Source organism: Ornithorhynchus anatinus, chromosome 2 (genome assembly GCF_004115215.2).
Source record: "Ornithorhynchus anatinus isolate Pmale09 chromosome 2, mOrnAna1.pri.v4, whole genome shotgun sequence".
Lineage (NCBI taxonomy): Eukaryota > Metazoa > Chordata > Mammalia > Monotremata > Ornithorhynchidae > Ornithorhynchus > Ornithorhynchus anatinus.
Window position 1 is genome coordinate 153,256,740 of NC_041729.1, and position 21,723 is coordinate 153,278,462.

Sequence of the window (21,723 nt, forward strand, 5' to 3'; positions counted from 1 at the left end):
GGTGTTATTTTTCAGGGTCCACAAGATGATAACCAGAGTATTTCTGAATCTGCTTCTAAAGAATGTCAAGAATATTGTCAACTAAATGCTCCAGAAATCACAGTGTGACTTTAGATGTCTCAAATACAGAGTGCTGTACACAAGATAGGTGAAAAGGGCAAGATACAGCAACAATGGATTGGTTTCCAGAGACTTTTCAAAGACATTTAATACCTAAAAATTCCTTTAAAAAATTTAGCTATTGTAGAAAGTTCATCAAGGTTATGTTCTTGGATTTTTACCCTTTATTCACCCCACCCTCAACCCCACAACACTTACGTATATATCCCTAATTTATTTTCAAGTCCATCTCCCCCTCTAGACTGTAACCTCCATGTGGGTGGAGAACATGTCTACGAACTCTGTCATCTTGTGCTCTCCCAAGCACTTAGTACAGTTAACTGCACTGAATAAGCGCTTGATAAATATGATCGATTGATTTAATGATTATGTAACTACTTCAGGACAACAAAGCTAGACAGTCAGAGCTATGGATAGCCTACAATACTCATTTCCTTTGCCAGTGGAGCTAAGTAAAAATTTGTAGTGAATCAAGTCCTGTTTAATTTATTATATGCAACCAAGCTGCAAGATAGGGCAGGGAATGTCTGTTTATTGTTATATTGTACTCTCCCAAGCACTTTGTACAGCAATATGCACACAAAAAGTGATCAGTAAATATGATTGAATGGATGAATGAATCCTGGATGTAAGGGTTAGAATGCATCTGCCCACTTCTCCAAACCTCTTCCAATTCAACAGAGGCCAAGCACATCCAAATTCTTAGAGATTGTCATTAAAAAATCACTACATGCAGATGACTGTGCCCTAGAATTATGGTATTTGTTAAGTGCTTAATTATGTGCCAGGCACTGTACTAAGCAGTGAGGTGGATACAAGCAAATTGGGTTGGACACAGTCCCTGTCCCATGTGGGGCTCACAATATCAATCCCCATTTTACAGATGTGGTAACTGAGGCCAAGAGAAGTGAAGTGACTTCCCCAAGGTCACACTGCAGACAAGTGGTAGAGCTGGACTAAGAACCCATGACCTTCTGACTCTCAGGCCTGTGCTCTAGCCAATAGGCCATACTGCCCCCACAAGGATGGAAATGTTTGTAAACCCTTTCATCAAATCAGCCAGACGTTATTGCCCTTTGATACAGCTAAAAAAAACTAACAAAACCAAGGTGATGTATCAGCTTGCAGAAGGAAATAAAGAGTTACAACCAAACATGTATATGGTCAGCTAAACACTGTCACAGAATTTTCTGTCTTAGACAGTACACTGACCAATGATGCAATTATAGGGAAGAAAGTATAAAACTGAATCTAGATGGGCAGCGCATCCTGGATACTGTCAGAGTGTAGCAGACAAAATTATTGTTCTACAGAGCTGCAACACTGTGGGAAGGACACATGCTGAGAACAAACAACAGCAGGATACCTAAACAATTGCAGTTCAGTGAGCAGAAAATGGGATACTGAAAGCAAAGGAAGGCGGAGCAGATGTTTTAGGGGTACAGTAAAGTAAAGCCTCAGAAAATTGTGGCCTATGGAAAGAGCACAGGCCTGGGAGTCAGAGGATGTGGGTTCTAGACCTGGCTCTGCCACTTGTCTGCTATGTGACTTTGGGCAAGTCACTTAACTTCTCTGTGTCTCAGCTACCTCACCTGTAAAATGGGGATTAAGAAAGGGAGCCTCATGAGGGAGAGGGACTGTGTCCAGCCTGATTACCTTGTATCTACCGCAGCGCTGAGAATGGTGCTTGGCACATAGTAAGAGCTTAACAAATACCACAATTATTATTATTATAATTATTAATATGCTGCATCCCATCGTCTTCACCCACTGCCTCTACTTCCTCTCCTCCATTCTCCCCGTGACCTTCTCCAATCTGGCTTCCACCATCTTCAGTCCACAGAAACTGCCCTCTCAAAGGTCTCCAATGATCTCCTTCTTGCCAAAGCCAACTGCTTCTATTCCAACTTAATCCTCCTTGACCACTCACCTGCCTCTGACAATATTGACCACCCCTTCTCATGAATACGATGTCTAACCTTTACTTCCCAGATGCTGTCCTCTCCTGTTTCCCATCCTATTCCTCTGGCCATTCATTTACAGACTCTTTTGTAGGCTGCTTCTCTGCATCCCACTCCTAACTGTAGGTCACTCAAGGCTCACTTCTGGGTCCCCTTCTATTCTTCATCTCTACACCCAGTTCCTTGGAGAACTCATTCGCTCCCATGGCTTCAACTACCACCTCTGTACAGATGATTCCCAAATCTCCATCTCCAGACTTGATCTTTCTACTTTTCTGCAGTCTCATATTTCCTCCTGCCTTCAAGATATCTCTCCTTGATGTCCTGCCTATACCTCTAACTTAACATGTCCAAAACAGAATTCCTCATCTTCCCTCCCAAACCTTGCCCTGCCCTTGACATTCCCATCACTGTAGACAGCACCAACATCCTCTCTAACAAGCCTGTAACCTTGGCATTATCCTCTACATATCTTAGACTGTGAGCCCGTTGTTGGGCAGGGATTGTCTCTATTGCGGAATTGTACATTCCAAGTGCTTAGTACAGTGCTCTGTACACAGTAAGTGCTCAATAAATACAATTGAATGAATGAATATCTCTTTCATTCAACCCACATAGTCAATCCGTCACCAAATCCTGTTAGTTCTACTTTCACATTGTCACTACAATCCCTTTTCCTCTCCATCCAAACTGATTTTCATTGATTTTAGTGCTTATCCTATCCTGCCCCTTTTTTTTTTTTTGGAATGGTACTTTTTAAGTGCTTACTATGTGCCAAGCACTGAACTAAGTAATGGGGTAAATACAATATATGAAGCAGTGTGGCCTATTGGATGGAGCATAGGCCTGGGAATCAGAGGCATTCGGGTTCCAATTTCGGCTCTGACACTTGTCTGCTACATTACCTTGGGCAAGTCACTTCACTTCCCTGTGCCTCAGTTACCGGAAAATGGAGGTTAATAATGTCAGCACCTTGTGGGACATGGACTGCATCCAACTTGAATAGTTTGTATTTACCCCAGTGCTTAGTAGTATGTGGCATATAGTAAGTGCTTAGTAAATACCATTAAAAAGAAGATAATCAGGCCTGGATTACTGCATCTGACTCCTCACTGATCTCCCTGCCTCCTACCTCTCCACCACTCCATTCCTTACTTCGGTCTGTTTTTCAAAAAAAAATTCAGTCCATGTTTCCCCACTTCTCGAAAACTTCCAACTGCTCCCCATCCACCTCTGCATCAAACAGAAACTCCTTGCCATCGACCTTAAAAGACTTAATCACCTTGCCCCCTTCTATCTTACCTCACTGATTTCCTACCACAATCCACAACACTCACTTCACTGTAGCAACAACCTCCACAATGTACCTTGATCTCATCTGTCTTGCCACCAATCCGCTGTCCAAGCACTGCCTCTGGACTGGAACTCCCTCCTCCTTTATATCTGATGGACAATCACTACCCCCCCTTCAAAGCCTTATTAAAATCACATCTTCTCCAAGAGGCCTCCTGATTAAGCGCTTATTTCCCCCAATCCCTCTCCTTTCTGTGTTGTTGTTAAACTTGTATTCACACCCTTTATCCATCCTACCATCAGCCCTCATCACTTACATACATATCTGTGATATGTGCCCTCCCCAAAGGAATCTCTGACCAGATGTCCTGCTCCTCCTAATAATTATTAATAATTGTTATGATGGTACTTGTTAAGCGCTTACTATGTGCCAAGCACTCTTCTAAACTTTGGGGTAGGTACAAGCAAATTGAGTTGAACACAGTCTCAGTCCCACATGGAGCTCGCAGTCTCAGTCTTCATTTTATGGATGAGGTCACTGAGGCCCAGATAAGTTAAGTGACTTACCTAAGTTCACACAGCAGACATGTGGTGGAGCCAGGATTAGAACCCAGGTCTTTCTGACTACCAGGCCTGTGCTCTATCTACTAAACCTCGCAGCTTCACAATAATAATAATAATAATAATGTTGGTATTTGTTAAGTGCTTACTATGTGCCGAGCACTGTTCTAAGCGCTGGGGTAGACAAAGGGGAATCAGGTTGTCCCACGTGTGGCTCACAGTCTTAATCCCCATTTTACAGATGAGGGAAATGAGGCACAGAGAAGTGAAGTGACTCACCCACAGTCACACAGCCAAGTGGCAGAGCTGGGATTCGAACTCATGAGCCCTGACTCCAAAGCCCGTGCTCTTTCCACTGAGCCACGCTGCTTCTCACAAGCACCTCACGCCTGCCCCAGGTTTCCTTGAATCAACTCTCTTCATTAGATTATAAATCTTTGAGAGCAATAATTTTGCCACACTGCATTTTACAGTGTTCTGAACGATAGAGCCTCAATAAATACTATTAATCCTAGATAACCAGCTGTCTTTTCCACCCAGGCTGCTGCTACTTCCTTCATAATTCCCACTGCCTCGGGCCTTAAACCAATCAGAGTTTGATTTATTGTAAAGAGCTTGTTTTTTGTTCCACTCTTATAGAATCAGGGAATTCCAGAATCGTGGATTGAGAAGCAGGGTGGTCTAGTGGATAGAGCCAGAAGGGCCTGGGTTCTAATCCCAGTTCCACCACGTGTTTGCCATGTGACCTTGGGTAAGTCACTTCACTTCTCCGTGCCTTTGTTACCTCGTCTGTAAAATGGTGATTAAGATTGTGAGCCCAGTGTGCGAGAGGGACTGTGTCCAATCTGATTAGCTTGCATCTACCTCAGTGTTTAGTATAGTGCCTGGCACGTAGTAAGCGCTTATCAAATACAATTAAAAAAATATGGAGACTCTGGAAGATAAATCAAGAAGGGAAATCTACAGCCCTATCCAAATATTCATTTCACTTAACAATCTTTTCTAATAGAAAGTTCTTCTTTGGATCCTACCGGAAAATTTCCTTCAACAGTTGAGCTCAACTTTCTGCCTTAGATGGGGATGGAACACTGAAGGTCATTATAACAATAATAATAATAGTGATGGCATTTATTAAGCGCTTACTATGTGCCAAGTACTGTTCTAAGCACTGGGGTAGATACAAGATAATCAGGTTGTCCCACGTGGGGCTCACAGTCTTAATCCCAATTTTACAGATGAGGTAACTGAGGCACAGAGAAGTCAAGTGTCTTACCCAAGGTCACACAGCAGACAAGTGGCAGACCGGGATTAGAACCCATGTTATTTTTTATGTAACTCTATGTATTTGAAATGGTACATTCTTTGATTCAAGGAAGAAGATTTCCAATATGGATGTATTCCGCAGTTATCCAAGCAAGAGAATAAACTTGCAAAATGCCTATCGGATTGCATGACGCCTGAATTATAGTTGAATGAAATGAGTAGTGCTACAATTTTCCAAACTTCAAGTATTCCTGCAGATTACCTTCATGTTACAAAACCAAAATGCTTCTAATCTAACTTAATTTTCCAGAAAGCACCAGCCAGGAAGAATGTGTCTACGGAGAAAGTGGACAAAAAAATTGTGAATAAAAAGGATTTCACCCTATTCAGTGGTGGCTATGAAATGAAAGAAAAATGGAGCATTTTATAAACAATGACAGCAATCATGTATAAATTCTTATCAGCTCTTGTTTTTGCCTGAGTCCCTGGTTCAGTCATTTTTCAACGATGCTAAATGAAATGCATGAATGCCGAAGACCCTTTTCAGCAGAATTGATACTTTCATACAGTAGTAAAACTATGTTCACCTTGCCTGGTATAAGTTTGTTATCTGGCTCTACAGAATCTAATGCACATCTATTTGGGTGCTACTGCAGGACATATATGCCAGAGGATACAAAATATTTTATGAATCAAGGAAGACTCTAATGGTATTGAATCCAAGATATTTAAATTTAAAATATCATAATGATGGATTATCTAGGTGGTTCATTTTTTATAGTAGCAAAAGTGTAAGAAAATATAAAAATAATGCACTGGGAATTTCAGAATGATGAAGGATACAAGGGGAAAGGGTACCTCTAATTTATTTACCAGTTGCTGTAATGAATGATGGGATGTTTAAAGCCCTCAGTTTGGATTCTTTGAATACATCTTTTATTCTCAGTTCTAGATCTCCTTCTATTCTCCATCAGCATCCACTGACTTGGAGAACTCATTTGCTCCCACGGCTTCAACTACCACAGCTGTGCAGATGATACCCAAATCTACATTTCCAGCCCTGATCTCTCTCCTACTCCGCAGTCTCGCAGTTCCTTCTGCCTTCAAGACATCTCAACTTGGTTGTCCTCCCGTCACCTCAGATTTCACATGTCCAAACAGAGCTCCTTATCTTTCCATCCAAACCCTGTCCTCTCTCTGACTTTCCCATCACTGTAAATGTCACCATTATCCTTCCCATCTCACAAGCTGTAACCTTGGCATTCTCCTTGACTCCTCTCTCTCATTAAACCCACATAGTCAACCCAGCACTAAATCCTGTCAGTTACACTTTCACAACATCGCAAAAATCCACTCTTTCCTCTCCAACTAAACTACATTAATACAATCACTTAACCTCTCCCACCTTGATTACTGTATCAGCCTTCTTGTTGACTTCCCAGCCTCCTTTCTCTCCCCTCTCCAGTCCATACTTCACTCTGCTGCCTGGATCATTTTTCTACAGAAACATTTAAGTCATGTCTCCTCACTCCTCACGAAACTAGAGGTTGCCCATCTACCTCCACACCAAACATAACCTCTTCACCACTGGCTTTAAAGCAGTCAATCCCCTGGCCCCCTCCTACCTCACCTCATTGTTCTACTGCAACCCAGCTTGCACAATTCACTCCTCTAGTGCCAGCCTACTCACTGTACCTCTATCTCTTCTATCTCACCACTGACAGTTCATCCACGTTCTCCCTTTGCCATATGAGCCCTTCCTCCTCAAACCTGAAAGACAATTACTCTCCCCCACTTCAAAGACTTATTGAAGGCTCATATCCTCCAAGAGGCCTTCCCTAAGTTCCCCCCTTTCTTCTTCTCCCACTCCCTCGGCGTGAGAAGCAGCGTGGCGCAGTGGAAAGAGCACGGGCTTTGGAGTCAGGGCTCATGAGTTCGAATCCCAGCTCTGCCACTTGTCAGCTGTGTGACTGTGGGCAAGTCACTTCACTTCTCTGTGCCTCAGTTCCCTCATCTGTAAAATGGGGATTAAGACTGTGAGCCCCACGTGGGACAACCTGATTCCCCTGTGTTTACCCCAGCGCTTAGAACAGTGCTCTGCACATAGTAAGCGCTTAACAAATACCAACATTATTATTATTACCCTGACCTGCTTCTTTTTTTTACCCACCCCCAAGTCCCCCAACGAGCCCCATGCACTTATGCACATATCCACTTGACACTGTGTGCCAGGCACTATACTAAGCACTGGGGTAGATACAAGAAAATTGGGGTAGATATAGTCCCTGTCTCATGTTAGGCTCACAATCTCAATCCCCATTTTACAGATGATATAAGTGAAGCTTAGAGAAATGAAGTAACTTCCCCAAAGTCACAAAGCAGACAAGTAGCAGAGCTGGGATTTGAACCAGTGACCTTCTGACTCCCAGTCCTATGCTCTATCCGCTATTCCACGCTGCTTCTCATATGTAGGTGTCAAGTTATAATAAAATTAACTGGGGCATCAGCCATTGGGTGGCCTGAGATTGCTATACTGCTTTGCAGAATTGCTCAGGAAACCAATTTTTGTGTGATTTCTCACTCTCAAACAGATGCTAATCTTTCTGAGATTGGCATTAAGGCTGTCATTGGGAGTCTGCAACAACAGGGTTTCATCTCTGCTGCACATTCATCAGTACTTGGGAAGGACTCTGTAGTAGGAAGGGAAGAGGAGACTTGGCTCTAAAAGGTCCTGTTTGGGAGAAGAGGTGGGTGAATGAAAACTGAGCTCAAAGAGGCTGAAGGGTATTAAATGGTTCTGCTGTTAAGAATTTCAAGGGTTGAAGCATTGGACCAGTGGGTTAGGAATGGGGAGCAGAGGAGAGTTAAAAGCCAGAAATCACATAATTCCATGCCATCATTCACTCATTCATTCAATTTATTTATTGAGCACTTACTGTGCACACAGCACTGTACTAAGCACTTGGGAGAGTACAATACAACAGTAAACAGACACATTCCCTGCCCACATTGAACTCACAGTCTATAGGCAGAGAGACAGAAATCAATATAAATAAATAAATGACAGATATGTACATAAGCGCTCTGGGGCTGGGAGGGGAGGAAGAGCAAAAGGAGCGAGTCAGGATGATGCAGAAGAGAGTGGGAGAAGAAGAAAGGGGAGCTTGGTCTGGGGATCTGCAGGAACTGCAAGAAGCCAATCACTGGCTGGAGCAGTCTGCCCACTTTGTGGCCAAAATGAGAGTGAACATAATCTTCGATGATGTACCTGGTTGACCCAGTTTATGAACAAGAGCAGTGGGCTGAGCAGTGAGGTACCCAAGGACTGTACTTCCTTTCTGAGAATTATTGAGTTGATATCTTTATGACTGTCAAAGGTCTCCCTTGTCTTATTTAGACTTTTTTGTTCCTACTTGATATTCTTCTGCTAAATGCACTGTCTTATCCCTAAGGGCTTGAGTCCCCTATGGGTTAGGAACTTTGTCTTCATATGATGTTTTGGTATTTTGCCCTGTGATTCACAGTCTTGCATATGGGAATGTTTCTATCGACTGTTATATTGTACTTTCCCCAGTGCTTAGTATAGTGCATGGCACAGTAAGTGCTGAATAAATATGATTGAGTCATATGTGTTCATATATATGAGTAGCAATAAAATCAGTTAGTTACTGGAATTTATGAAGCACTTACTGCATGCAGACCCCTATACTACATACTTGGAAAAGTACAACAGAGTTGTATTTTGTCCTGCGTTTCACAGTGTTGTGCTTATCTGATGATTATGGTATTTGTTAAGCACTAACTCTGTGCCAGGAACTGTACTAAGCACTGGGGTGGATACAAGCAAATGGAGTTGGACAAAGTCCCTGTCCCATGTGGGGATCACAGTCTCAATCCCCATTTTACAAATGATGTAACTCAGGCACAGAGAAGTGAAGTGGCTTGCCCAAGCTCATACAGCAGACAACAGTGAGCCTGTCACTGGGCAGGGATTGTCTCTATCTGTTGCCAAATTGTACATTCCAAGTGCTTAGTACAGTGCTCTGCACATAGTAAGCGTTCAATAAATACTATTGAATAAATGAAGTGGCACAGCCAGGATTAGAACCCATGACTGTGCTCCAGTCACTATGCCATGTTGTTATAATTGTTTAATAAATGTGATTATCAATAAAATCAATCAATCAATCCATGGTATTTATTGAGTGCTTACTGCACTCAGAGCACTGTATTAAATGCATGGGAAAATACAATTCAGCAGAGTTAGTAGATGTCCTCCCTTCCCACAAGGAGAATACGGTGAGGTATAATAAATATAATAAATACTAATAATATCCAGGATAAAAGAGTGCATTCAAAAGCTAGATATGTGGGATGATAAACAGAGGTGGGTGCAAATACTGTCTGCCTTGCTGCAGAGATTCCTGAGACTAAATTTCTGATGTCAGAAGGCCGTCAATGACACAATTTTGTCTGACACTAGCAATACCATTTCATCCAGTTTGGGAAACCCAAGGATCTAGCTCTCACAGCAAATCAATTCAGGTAACTGCTCAGATGTCCAAACACATATAGCCAGCAACTCAAAGTGGATGGAATTGTTTGGGGAAGGATATTATCCTCATAGTACAATTATTAGAATGGAACATGGACATGTTTATTTTACATCTGATCCACTATAAAATCTCCAATGAAGTCTGAAATCAGTGCATGTAGATTGGAAAGCATAATCTACTGGGAAAAAGGCTACATATTTCTATAGATGAAATTATGCTTACCTAATCCATTGACATTCCTTTGAAAGTGTCCACAAGCAGTGGTTATAAAAAAACTGATATTTCCAAAAGCTCACTGACAAGACCAAAGACTTTTTTGAAAACAAAGCATTCATAAAGATTGGAGGTATTCAGACTAGGTTTCTCCACTCCTCATGAAACTCCAGCAGTTACCCATCCACCTATGCATCTAACAAAAAGTCCACACCATTGGCTTTAAAGCACTTCATCACCTTGCCCCCTCCTACCTCAAACCAGCCCTCGCACTTTGTTCTTCTAATGTTAACCTTCTCACTGTACCTTGATCTCATCTATCTCACCGCCGACCTCTCACTCACATCCTAGCTCTGGCTTGAAACACCCTCCTTCCTCATATCAGACAGATGATTGTTCTCCTCCACTTCAAAACCTTATAGAAGGCACATCTCCTCCAAGAGGTTTTCTCTAAGCCCTCCTCTCCTCTTCTCCCATTCCCTTCTGTGCTGCTCTTACTCCATCTTTCATTCATGCTCCCTCCCATCCCCACAGTACATATGTATATATCCCTAATTTATCTATCTATTAATTTATATTAATGTCTGTGTCCCCCTCTAGACTGTGAGCTCATTGTAACAGGGATGTGTCTGCTTGTGGTTACATTGTACTCTCCCAGGTGCTCAGTATAGTGCTTTGAGAAGCAGCGTGGCTCAGTGGAAAGAGTCCGGGCTTGGGAGTCAGGTCATGGGTTCGAATCCTGCCTCTGCCACTTGTCAGCTATGTGACTGTGGGCAAGTCACTTAACTTCTCTATGCCTCAGTTACCTCATCTGTAAAATGTGGATTAACTGTGAGCCTCACATGGGACAACCTGATTACCCTGTATCTACCCCAGCGCTTAGAACAGTGCTCGGTATTACACTGTATCTACCCCAGCGCTTAGAACAGTGCTCGGTACATAGTAAGTGCTTAACAAATGCCAACATTATTATTATTATTATTTGCATACAGTAAGTGCTGAATAAATATGATTGAATTGGAGAATACTTTCTAGTAAGGAAGAAAACTGGTTAAAGAATAGGGAACTGGCTAGGAACAAATGCCTGCTTTAGGGAATAGAGAAGTATAAATAACAGGATTCCCACAGATATCAATCAACTAACATTTTTGAAATGATCTGAAAGAGAGAGTTTGCATTGAAACTGAAGTTTGAAGATGATTCTAATAAGGTCTTTCACGTGTTAGAATGATATCACAACAAATATGAACCTGAAAGACATCAGAATATTGAATGCATGATCAGAAAATATGGCAGATCAGCTGAATATTAAAAACAAATAGAAAAATCAGTCAGTGGTATTTATTGAGTGCTTACTATGGGCAGATCACTGTACTAAGTGCTTAGGAAAGTAAAGTATAACAGAGTTGGTAGACACATTCCCTTGACCACAAGGAAAAACAATCCAAACTATGATTAAATTACATTGGCCTACCACATTTCAAGAGATGTTGGAATCAAGTGCTTAGTATAGTGCTCTGCACACAGTAAATGCTCAATAAATATCACTGATTGATTAACTGATTATCATGGTCACCTATTCTCACAAATCACTGATCTTACAGGTGGCAACCAAGGAAAAAAAAACTACAGAATGCAACATTATCAGGAAGGAAACCCAATCAAACGGTGTTGGTTATCATTTTATACATTCAGTTGTTCCGCATCTGGAATATTGCTTGCAGTTCAGAAGGACTTAGAACTAGATAAGGTTCAGAGAAGGACTCTCCCAAGCACTTAGTACAGTGCTCTGCACATAGTAAGCACTCAGTAAATACTGTTGATTGACTGATGATCAGGAGATTAAGCAGCATCCACTAAAGGACAGATGGAATAGATTCTAATGCTTTAGACTAAAAAGCTACAGCTCAGAAACAGTGTGGACAAATCCACAAAATCTTGGTAAGTGTAGGGAACGTGAAACAAAAAATTATTGACCACCACATCCCACAGTAATAGGATGAGGGGGCAGTAACAGTCAGGCTTAAAAGAAGTAGGTTCCAGACAAGCAAATGGGTGACAAAGTTAGAGATTTAGGGGGAAACAGTGAGAGGGGTTGGGTGGGGCATCGTTGGCCATGAGAATGACGGTCAAGGTGGGCAAGCATCATACTATTATACCAAGCATCCTATGGTCCCACAGTCACAGACAGGATCCTGAGGTGGATGGACCACTGGTCTGACCTGATGTAGAATTCATTTTCTTATTTATTATCACTGATAACAAATCAGCATAAAAACATTATTGGAATATATTAATAGTACCATTCAGTGTGGAGGAAAAAGATATTTGTGAAAAAAAAAGTGACAACTTGCATTTATGTAATATTTTTATTCTTCCTTAGAGCTTTCTCAAAAACATAGATATCCTCACAATATCCCTAGAAGGTAGAAAAAGTAAATCAATCAACCAATCATCATGTTTATTGAGTGCTTACTGTGCTATGCACTCTACTAGGTGGGTTGGAGAGTATAATAGTACAGAGTTCCCTGCCTACAGTGAGCTTATAAACTAGAGGGGGAGATAGGAATTGACAGAAATAAACTATGGATATGTACATAAGTGCTGTGGGGCCGAGGGAGAGATGAATAAAGGGTAAAAAACCATGTGCATGGGTGATTCAGAAAGGAGTGGGAGAGGGATTAACACAGGCCTGAGAGTCAGAAAATATGGTTTCTAATTATGACTCCATTACTTTCCTGTTCTGTGACCTTGGGCAAATCATTTGCTGCTCTGTAAAATGGCTACTAAATATCTCCTAAGTATACTGAATGTGAGCCACTGTGAGAAAATGACTGAATCTGACAAGCTTATTATGCATCTATCCCAGAGGTTAGTACAGTGTTCGAACATTTTAAGTGCTTAATAAATAACCATTATTATTATGAATGATAATTTGTATGCATGTAACACATATCCAATTTTTGACATGAGTCTGTAGGTGTTAGGTATAACTGTGTTCCTAGTAATATAAATGATTTCTCATACTAAAGATCAATTGACAATATTTGTTGAGTGCTTACTGTTTGCAAACCACATATAGGAAATAATATTTTGCTCCTTTATTACTTATTTAAAGATTAAATAAATATTTAAATTTTTACAGCATAGTCAATTTTCAATAATTCAGTGGCTAACTGTGCATTTGAATGACCGTTCTGACCTTTCGCTTCTCCCACTCCCTTTGGCTAATTTGTCACTTGGCCATATTCCCACTTCCTAGGCCTTCAATCAGAGAGCAGGAAAGGGAAATAAAAGAGAATAAGGCTCAAATGGCTGAATTTGGTTCTTTTTCAAAGGTTAGGCTCTGGCAAAAGATTAACTAGAGAAAGAGGTTGAAATGAAAGCAGTGATTATCTGCTCTCCTTACCCTCCACTCCCAACTCTCCATATTATTCTAAGAGCTCTTAATAATTTGGCTGTATTCAAGGTCATGCTTATTCTGTTTTTGAACTTCCAAGTTCCCATGGGTTAAATAAGATTCTCACTTTTCAAGCTGGAGGTATAAATGGAATGGCGTAGTGGATAGAGCACAGGCCTGAGAGTCAGAAGGATATGAGTTCTAATATCAGCCCTGCCATTTGTCTGCTGTGTGACCTTGGGAAAGTCACTTCACTTCTTTGGGCCTGTTACCGCATCTGGAAAATGGAGATTGAGACTGTAAGCCCCTCATGGGACAGGGACTGTGTCTAACTCAATTTGCTTGTATACACCCCAGAGCTTAGTTACAGTACCTGGCACATAGTAAGCACTTAACAAATACCACAAATTATTTATTTATTTTACTTAATCATAAATAAATCCTTTTATTTTCTATTGCTCCTGCTAAGACTATAAGTTATCTTATAAGTTATCTATAAGTTATAACTATAGTTATCTGAATGAACACTGGAAGTGTCAACCAGACTTTTGGCCAGCTTCGTCTTTGCACAATAGCCAACCAAAGGAGGCTTTCAGATCCTTAGCTAAGGGTACCCAGCCTCTGGAAGACAGACAATTTGAGAAATGAACATATATTTAAAGGTCCTGCTTCTTCCTGCACCTGTTTCTTCACATTTCTTCAGGTCTCTGGCCTCACAGCCCTCCAGACCCCCGGTTGTTCTTTGTGTTTCGAACAGTGCCCAAGAAGCACAGTGCCCTATGGATAGAGCAGGGGCCTGGGAGTCAGAAGGATCTGGGTCCTAGTCCCTACTCTGCCACTTCTCCTCTATGGGACCTTGGGCAAGTCACTTATTTCTCTGGGCCTCAGTTACCTCATCTGTAAAGTGAGGATTAAAGATTGTGAGCCACATGTGAGATATGGACTGTGTCCATCCTGATTATTTTGTATCTACCTCAGCATTAAGTACAGTCCCACCTTCACACCATCACTAAAATCTGCCTTTACCTCTCCATCCAAAGTACTACCATGTATAATACAATCATTCATCCTCTCCTGCCTGGATTACTGCATCAGCCACCTTCCTGACCTCCCAGCCTCCTGTCTCTCCCCACTCCAGACCATACTTTACTCTGCTGCCCAGGTCATTTTTCTAAAAAAAAAGTTCAGGACATGGAACCCCTCCCCTCCTTAAAAAACTCAGGTGGTTGCCCATCCATCTCTGCATCAAAAACTCCTCACCACTGGCTTCAAAGCAATCACCTTGCCCGCTCCAACCTCACCTTGCTACTCTCTTACTATAACCCAGCCCACACACTTCACTCCTCTAATGCTAACCTCACTGAGCCTCGATCTTGCCTATCTCTCCGCTGACCACTCACCCATGTCCTGCCTCTGCCTGGAACACCCTCCTCACATGGCTTAGTGGAAAGAGCACGTGCTTGGGAGTCAGAGGTTGTGGGTTCTAATCCCAGTTCTGCCACTTAGCAGCTGTGTGGTGACTTTGAGCAAGTCACTTAACTTCTTTATGCCTCAGTTACCTCAGCTGTAAAATGGGGATTAAGTCTGTAAACCCCACATGGGACAATCTGATTACCTTGTATCTACCCCAGTGCTTAGAACAGTGCTTGGCCCATAGTAAACACTTAACAAATACCATCATCATCAACATCATCACATCTGACATACAATTACTCTCCCCTCCTTTAAAATAATCTTATTGAGGGCACAATTCCTCCAAGAGGCCTTCCCAGATTAAGCTCCCCTTTTGTCTTCTCCCATCCCCTTCTATGTCACCATGACTTGCTCCTTTTATTCATCCCTTCTCCCAGCTCCAGAGCACTTATGTACATATGTGTCATTTATTTATTTTTATCAATGTCTGTTTCCCCTGCTCTAGACTCTAAACTCATTGTGGGCAGGGAATGGATCTGTTTATTGTTGTATTCTACTCTCCCAAGTGTTTCGTACACTGTTCTGCACACAGTAAGTGCTTAATAAATACGAATGAATGAATGAATGAATGAATGAATGAATGAATGAATGAAGTGCCTGGCATTTAATAAGACCTTAACAAATCACTCCCCCCAAAAAACCCATTTGCTGACTTTTTCTACACGGGTTAGTGGCCCTGTTCAAACTTAAGCATCAATAACCATCTTAAGTCTTGAAGACTTCCAGCATCACTGACTGTGCTCCAGACCACTCTACCGGATGTCCGCATGACTCTCCACAGGCCTGCCATGTTCCCCATGGCAGTTCCCAGAACCCTCTGTGATTTCCTCATTCATTCATTCATTCATTCATTCATTCATTCAATTCATTCAATAGTATTTACTGAGCGCTTACTATGTGCAGAGCACTGCACTAAGTGCTTGGAATGAACAAGTCGGCAACAGATAGAGACAGTCCCTGCCGTTTGACGGGCTTACAGTCTAATCAGGGGAGACAGACGGACAAGAACAATGGCAATAAATAGAGTCAAGGGGAAGAACATCTCGTAAAAACAATGGCAACTAAATAGAATCAAGGCGATGTACATTTCATTAACAAAATAAATAGGGTGATGTAAATATATACAGTTGAGCAGACGAGTACAGTGCTGAGGGGATGGGAAGGGAGAGGGGGAGGAGCAGAGGGAGATGGGGGGAAAAGAGGGTTAAGCCGCGGAGAGGTGAAGGGGGGGGCGGTAGAGGGAATAGAGGGAGAAGGGGAGTTCAGTCTGGGAAGGCCTCTTGGAGGAGGTGAATTTTAAGTAGGGTTTTGAAGAGGGGAAGAGACTGTCATGCTGCCGCCTGACGATCCCGCACCCTCTCTCATCACCAGAGCAACTGCTTTCCAGCACCCTGGCAGGACAGAAAAAGCAGCCACAGCCTGGCAACGCTGCTGCAAAACCTGGAGAAGATCAGGTCGTTGCTGCTGCCAGCTGCTTGTTTACTGTGGCTGAAGTGGTGTGTGTGGACTCTGAACCTCGAGGAGCCTGAAATTCTACTCTTCTAGATAACAGTGGCCTTCTACCTTTTGTTTTTGTCTTTATGTCCTCTTAATGTTTTGTTTCACCTCTCCTTAGATATATGTCACCAATCATCTCTTGCCCTTTTCACTTGTAGATTGTGAAGCCCCTGAGGGGCAGAAACCATGTCTAATTCTCAGCTGTATATTCTTTTCACTTGCTTAGTATGTGGTCTGCACACAATAAGCCTTAACAAATAATATTACTCCTACTTCTACTACTACTAGAACCACTAATGGGGAAGCATAGTGGATAGAGCATGGGCCTGGGAGTCAGAAGGTCATGGGTTCTAATCCTGACTCTGCCACTTATCTGCTATATGACTTTGGGAAAGTCACTCTACTTCTCTGTGCCTCAGTTATCCCATCTGTAAAATGAAGACTGAGATTGCAAGCCCCATGTGGGACAGGGACTGTGTCCAACACAATTTGCTTGTACCTACCCCAGAGTAAGTGCTTAACGAATACCACTGTCATCATCATTATTATTATTACTATTACCATCACCGCCTTTTGTAGTTCATCCTAGCACTGCCCCCACACTCCACAGTGAATCCTCTAACTCTTCAGTTCTCTCTGCTCTCCAAGTACTGGGCCCCAACCTTCCAACCCATTATCTCTGCTGCTTGCTCACTCAGACTCCAGTCCCTCACTCTACATGGCTCAAATAACCTGAGTGTAAGGAGCTGGAAGTGGTGGGCAGAGCTGGGTTGCAGAAATCACAGTGGTCGGAGGGCTGAGTTGGGGCGAGTTGGGATCTGGAGATCCCAGAATCTTCATCTCTCCAATCCTGGTAGTCTGAGGAACAGACTCTACTAGACCTTGCTCTTCCCCCAAGTATCTCTGACCCAAATAGTTCTAAACTTTAGGGATTCCCAACCTCATTCTCTCCTCTACAATGTTGAACCTCCTCCACCCTGTCCCTTGCCCCACAGGCTCCCATTCCCCAACTCAAACCCCGACAATTACCAACTCTGCTTCTATCATAAATCAACCACCATTCAACTTCTTTCCCTGGATCCTAAAGATCATCCATTCCCCATTCTCTTCCAAATCTCCCCCTCTAGATTGTCTCCCCTCTAGACTGTAAGCCTGTTGTGGGCAGGGAATGTATCTGTTTATTGCTATTTTGTACTCTTCCAAGCATTTAGTACAGTGCTCTGCATATGGCAAGTGTTCAGTAAAAACGAATGAATGAATGAAATCCTGTCCAAGCAAGAAAGGATAAGATCTTATTTGTGACTTTTAATAGATTGAATTAGAAGAAAATGCCTGCTAGTCAGTTCATCATTTTTTTCTTTGTTGGTTCTTACACATTTATTTAATTTTTCTATTATGTTCACACATATCGCAAAGATTTAATGAGTAATTTAACTAGGCCTCAAGCAACATTATGGAGATTCTTAATTAATTTACACTTCTGACCCCTTTGTACAATAGTCCTGTTGATGGTGGCATGCCCTCTACCCAACTCTACACAAAAATGCTATGCGGGTGAGGTAGCTCGGGATTAATCATTTGATTGTTGAGGAGGCTGCAGTGGCATATGGTGACATTATTGGATCCTAAGCAGCTCTAATTAGGAACACATTTTTCCTGTGTGGAAATGGAGAAGCAGCAAGGCCTAGTGGAAGAGCATGGGCCTGGAAGTCAGAGGACTTGGGTTCTTATCCTGACTCTGTCACTTGTCTCCTGTGTGACCATAGGCAAGTCACTTAACTTCTCTTTGCCTCCATTACCTCATCTGTAAAATAGGGATTAAATTCTCCTCCTTAAACTGTGATTGCTACAGTTTTTTCCTCAGAGATCTCTAATATATCAAGCTTTTTTGAAACCAATTTTCACGACCTGTTAGGGACTGTGTCCAACCTGATTTACTTGAATCTACTCCAGTACTTAGAACAGCTCTTGACCCTTAGTAAGTGCTAACAAAAACCTTTCGAAAAAGAATTAACAAGGGTGTTCTAGAAAATATTCCTTCTCAGTCACGCTAAACAGGTTCATCAGAGAAGTGCATCTAGAAAGCTTTAAGCTAGTGGTTCTCCAGTCAAAAGAAAACAATCAAAGACAAAGAAAATCATCATTAATTGAGGAAACTTTCTGGCCAATCTAACATCTAAGTGATGTTCTTCAGAAGGAGAAAGACCTGTCCAGAAGAAGGTATAGTAAGGACCTTTCTCTGTGAGCTGTCCTTCATCAGGCTGTCAGCCTCACTAATTACCATGATGTCAAGTTAGTCTCCTGCCACTTAACAAGTAACTAGTGCCATCTTCCTGTGGGGAAGACTGTGGTAATCATCATTATATAGGACCTAAATGTTCCATGATGCAATAATTATTCAGTTTCAGTTCGTTGGTTTTCTATGTTACTACCCCACAAGATTGCCTGGCGATGCAGGAAATGTTTAGGTCTCCTTAACTAGTCACACCACATTTGAGATGAGAGGTGCAATCTTAAGTAGGGCTGCTCAGATTCTAGGGTGTCACTGAATGCCACTGCTGCCTGTCAGAGAGCAAGATCGTCAAATGGAAATAGCACAGGACACAGAGCCAGGGGACCTGGGAGTCAGTGGGCCTGGATTCTAAACTGGCTCGACCACTCAGCTGCTGTGTGACCCTAGGCAAGTCACCTAGAGAAGCAGCATGGCCAAGCCCTATAGGCTTGGGGGCTCAGAAGGACCTGGGTTCTAATACTGACTCTGCCACTTGTCTGTTGTGCGACCTTGGGCAAATCACTAACTTCTCTCTATCTCAGATCCCTAATCTGTAAAATGGGGATTGAGACTGGGAGCCATATGTGGGACAGGGACTGTGTCCAACCTTACTATCATGCATCTACCCCAGAGCTCAGTACAGTGGTTGACACATAGTAAATGCTTAGCAAATACAATTATCATTATTATTATTGTTATCATTATATTCATTTATTATGCCTCAATTTCTTCATCTGGAAAATGAGAATTAAATTCCTGTTCTCCCTGTGAGTCATGTAGGACAGAGAGTGTGGCTGATCTGCTTGGATTGCTTCTCCCCCAATGCTTAGTACAATGTTAGACTCATATTAAGTGCTTATCAAATACCACAACTATTATGGTTATTATTGTGATTATTATTATTACCACCATTCCAATAACCAATATCCCAAACTGCCTATTGTTTGGACTTAGTTTAGGGTAGGAAAGTGGAGGTACACATTAGCAGGGAGGGCAGAACAAACATGTCATCAAGCATGGTTTCAAAAAATAAGAGTTCTCTGAGGAAAAAAAACATAGCAGGCAAATCAGCATGGCCTGTGAGAATTAGAAAGGAATCTTTGAGCAGAGACCTTGAATATAACAGGATGCCACGAGAGAGATGGGAGGCCTCCAGTTTCAGTCTCTATGAACATAAATATAGCAATGGAACAAAGAATGAAACTAGTATACATTGTATGGAAAGGATTATCAGTCTTTAGTTATTTTCACCAACATCTGATGGAATGGATAGGATCTCAACTGCAGCAAAATCTCTCTGTCTCTCTCTCTGTCTCTATCTCTCCCCCCTGACCACCCACACCCCATCCACTCAAACCAGCTTCTTCCATTTGCCACCTTGAGTGCACTTTAGGCATCTTTGGAAATTGAACCTAGATCAAATCTTGGAGGAATTAGGTTCACATAGTGCACATAATGATGAATTTACTGAAAAACATTTCCCTAATGGCCTGAAAGATATAAAAAACATGAAAAGTTTGTGTTGTTCTAGACTGTCAGGTTGTCTCTAGACTGTACTCTAGCTGTGGTTAGGAAACATGTAAGAGAAGCAGTGTGGCTCAGTGGAAAGCGCACGGGCTTTGGAGTCAGAGGTCATGGGTTCGAATCCCGCCTCAGTCACTTATCAGCTATGTGACTTTGGGCAAGTCACTTAACTTCTAGGTGCCTCAGTTACCTCATCTGTAAAATGAGGATGAAGACTGTGAGCCCCACGTGGGACAACCTGATTCCCCTGTGTCTACCCCAGCGCTTAGAACAGTGCTCAGCACATAGTAAGCGCTTAACAAATACCAACATTATTATTATTATTATTATTATTATGTCTAACTGTTGTTTCTTACTCTCCCAAGTAGTTAGTACAGTGCTCTACCCATAGTAAGTGCTCAATAAATCCCATTTATTGATTCATTGATTGTACTCTCCAAGTGTTTAGATCAGTGCTTCACATTCAGTAGGAGCTCAACAAGCAAACACTGATTGATTGATTGACTGATGGAAAATTCACAAGTAGGGATTTTCTTAGGCTATTACAACTAGGGAATGTTTACTGCTGGGCTGTTACTCACAGACAGCTGGTGCATGAGATAAATGTCAAGGCAAACTCAAGGCAAAAACAGTGGGAGCCACCCATAACTGAATGAAGGACATCCTGGCCAAGCAAAGTCTACAGGGTCTCAAAATGGACTTTCACCTCTCTTGCTTCTAGAGAGCATTATATCTTTTAGTAACCATTATTACCCTAATGGTTGTGGACAACTGGTGAACAGGGTGGGAAGTGGGAAAAAGTCCCTTTAAATCAGTCCATCGTATTCAATCAATCGTATTTATTGAGCACTTACTGTGTGCAGAGTGTTGTATTAAGCGCTTGACAGAGTGCAATATAATAGTGTTGGTAGGTACGTTTCCTGCCCACAATGAACTTACAATCTAAGGGGGGAAACAGACATTAATAGCAATAAATAAATTTCAGATATGTACATAAGTGTTTTGGGGTGATGGAGGGGTGAATAAAGGGAGCAAATCCAAGTGCAAGGTAATAATAATAATGTTGGTATTTGTTAAGCACTTACTATGTGCCGAGCACTATTCTAAACGCTGGGGTAGACACAAGGGAATCAGGTTGTCCCACGTGGGGCTCACAGTCTTAATCCCCATTTTACAGATGAGGTAACTGAGGCACCGAGAAGTTAAGTGACTTCCCCAAAGTCACACAGCTGACAAGTGGCCGAGCTGGGATTTGAACCCATGACCTCTGACTCCAAAGCCTGTGCTCTTTCCACTGAGCCACGCTTCATCAAGGGTGATGTAGAAGGGAGGGTAGTAGTAAACCACAGGCAATGGAAATCGTAAAGCCTCCCTCAGAGACTACATTTCCCAGAAGGCATTTTTGCATGCTTCCTGCCTACCCAGGTATTCTGGAGTCAAGAGTTTCAAAAGCAGGTCTCTCTTGCTCCTCTCATCACCTTGTGCCTGGGGGAATATATGCTGAGAGGCCTTCTGCTCATAACTGGAAAACGACCTTTCCATTTATGTGAGTATTCTGTTCGATCGCCTTAGCCAATGTGTAGTTTTTGT

At 42.2% G+C, this 21,723-nt stretch overlaps 1 protein-coding gene across 2 annotated transcripts in view; it reads right to left on the bottom strand.

Annotated features, from left to right (window-relative positions):
* The window catches only part of NELL2 (neural EGFL like 2), a 350,325-nt gene that overhangs the window by 173,782 nt on the left and 154,820 nt on the right, over positions 1–21,723 (bottom strand). The window lies entirely within an intron of this gene.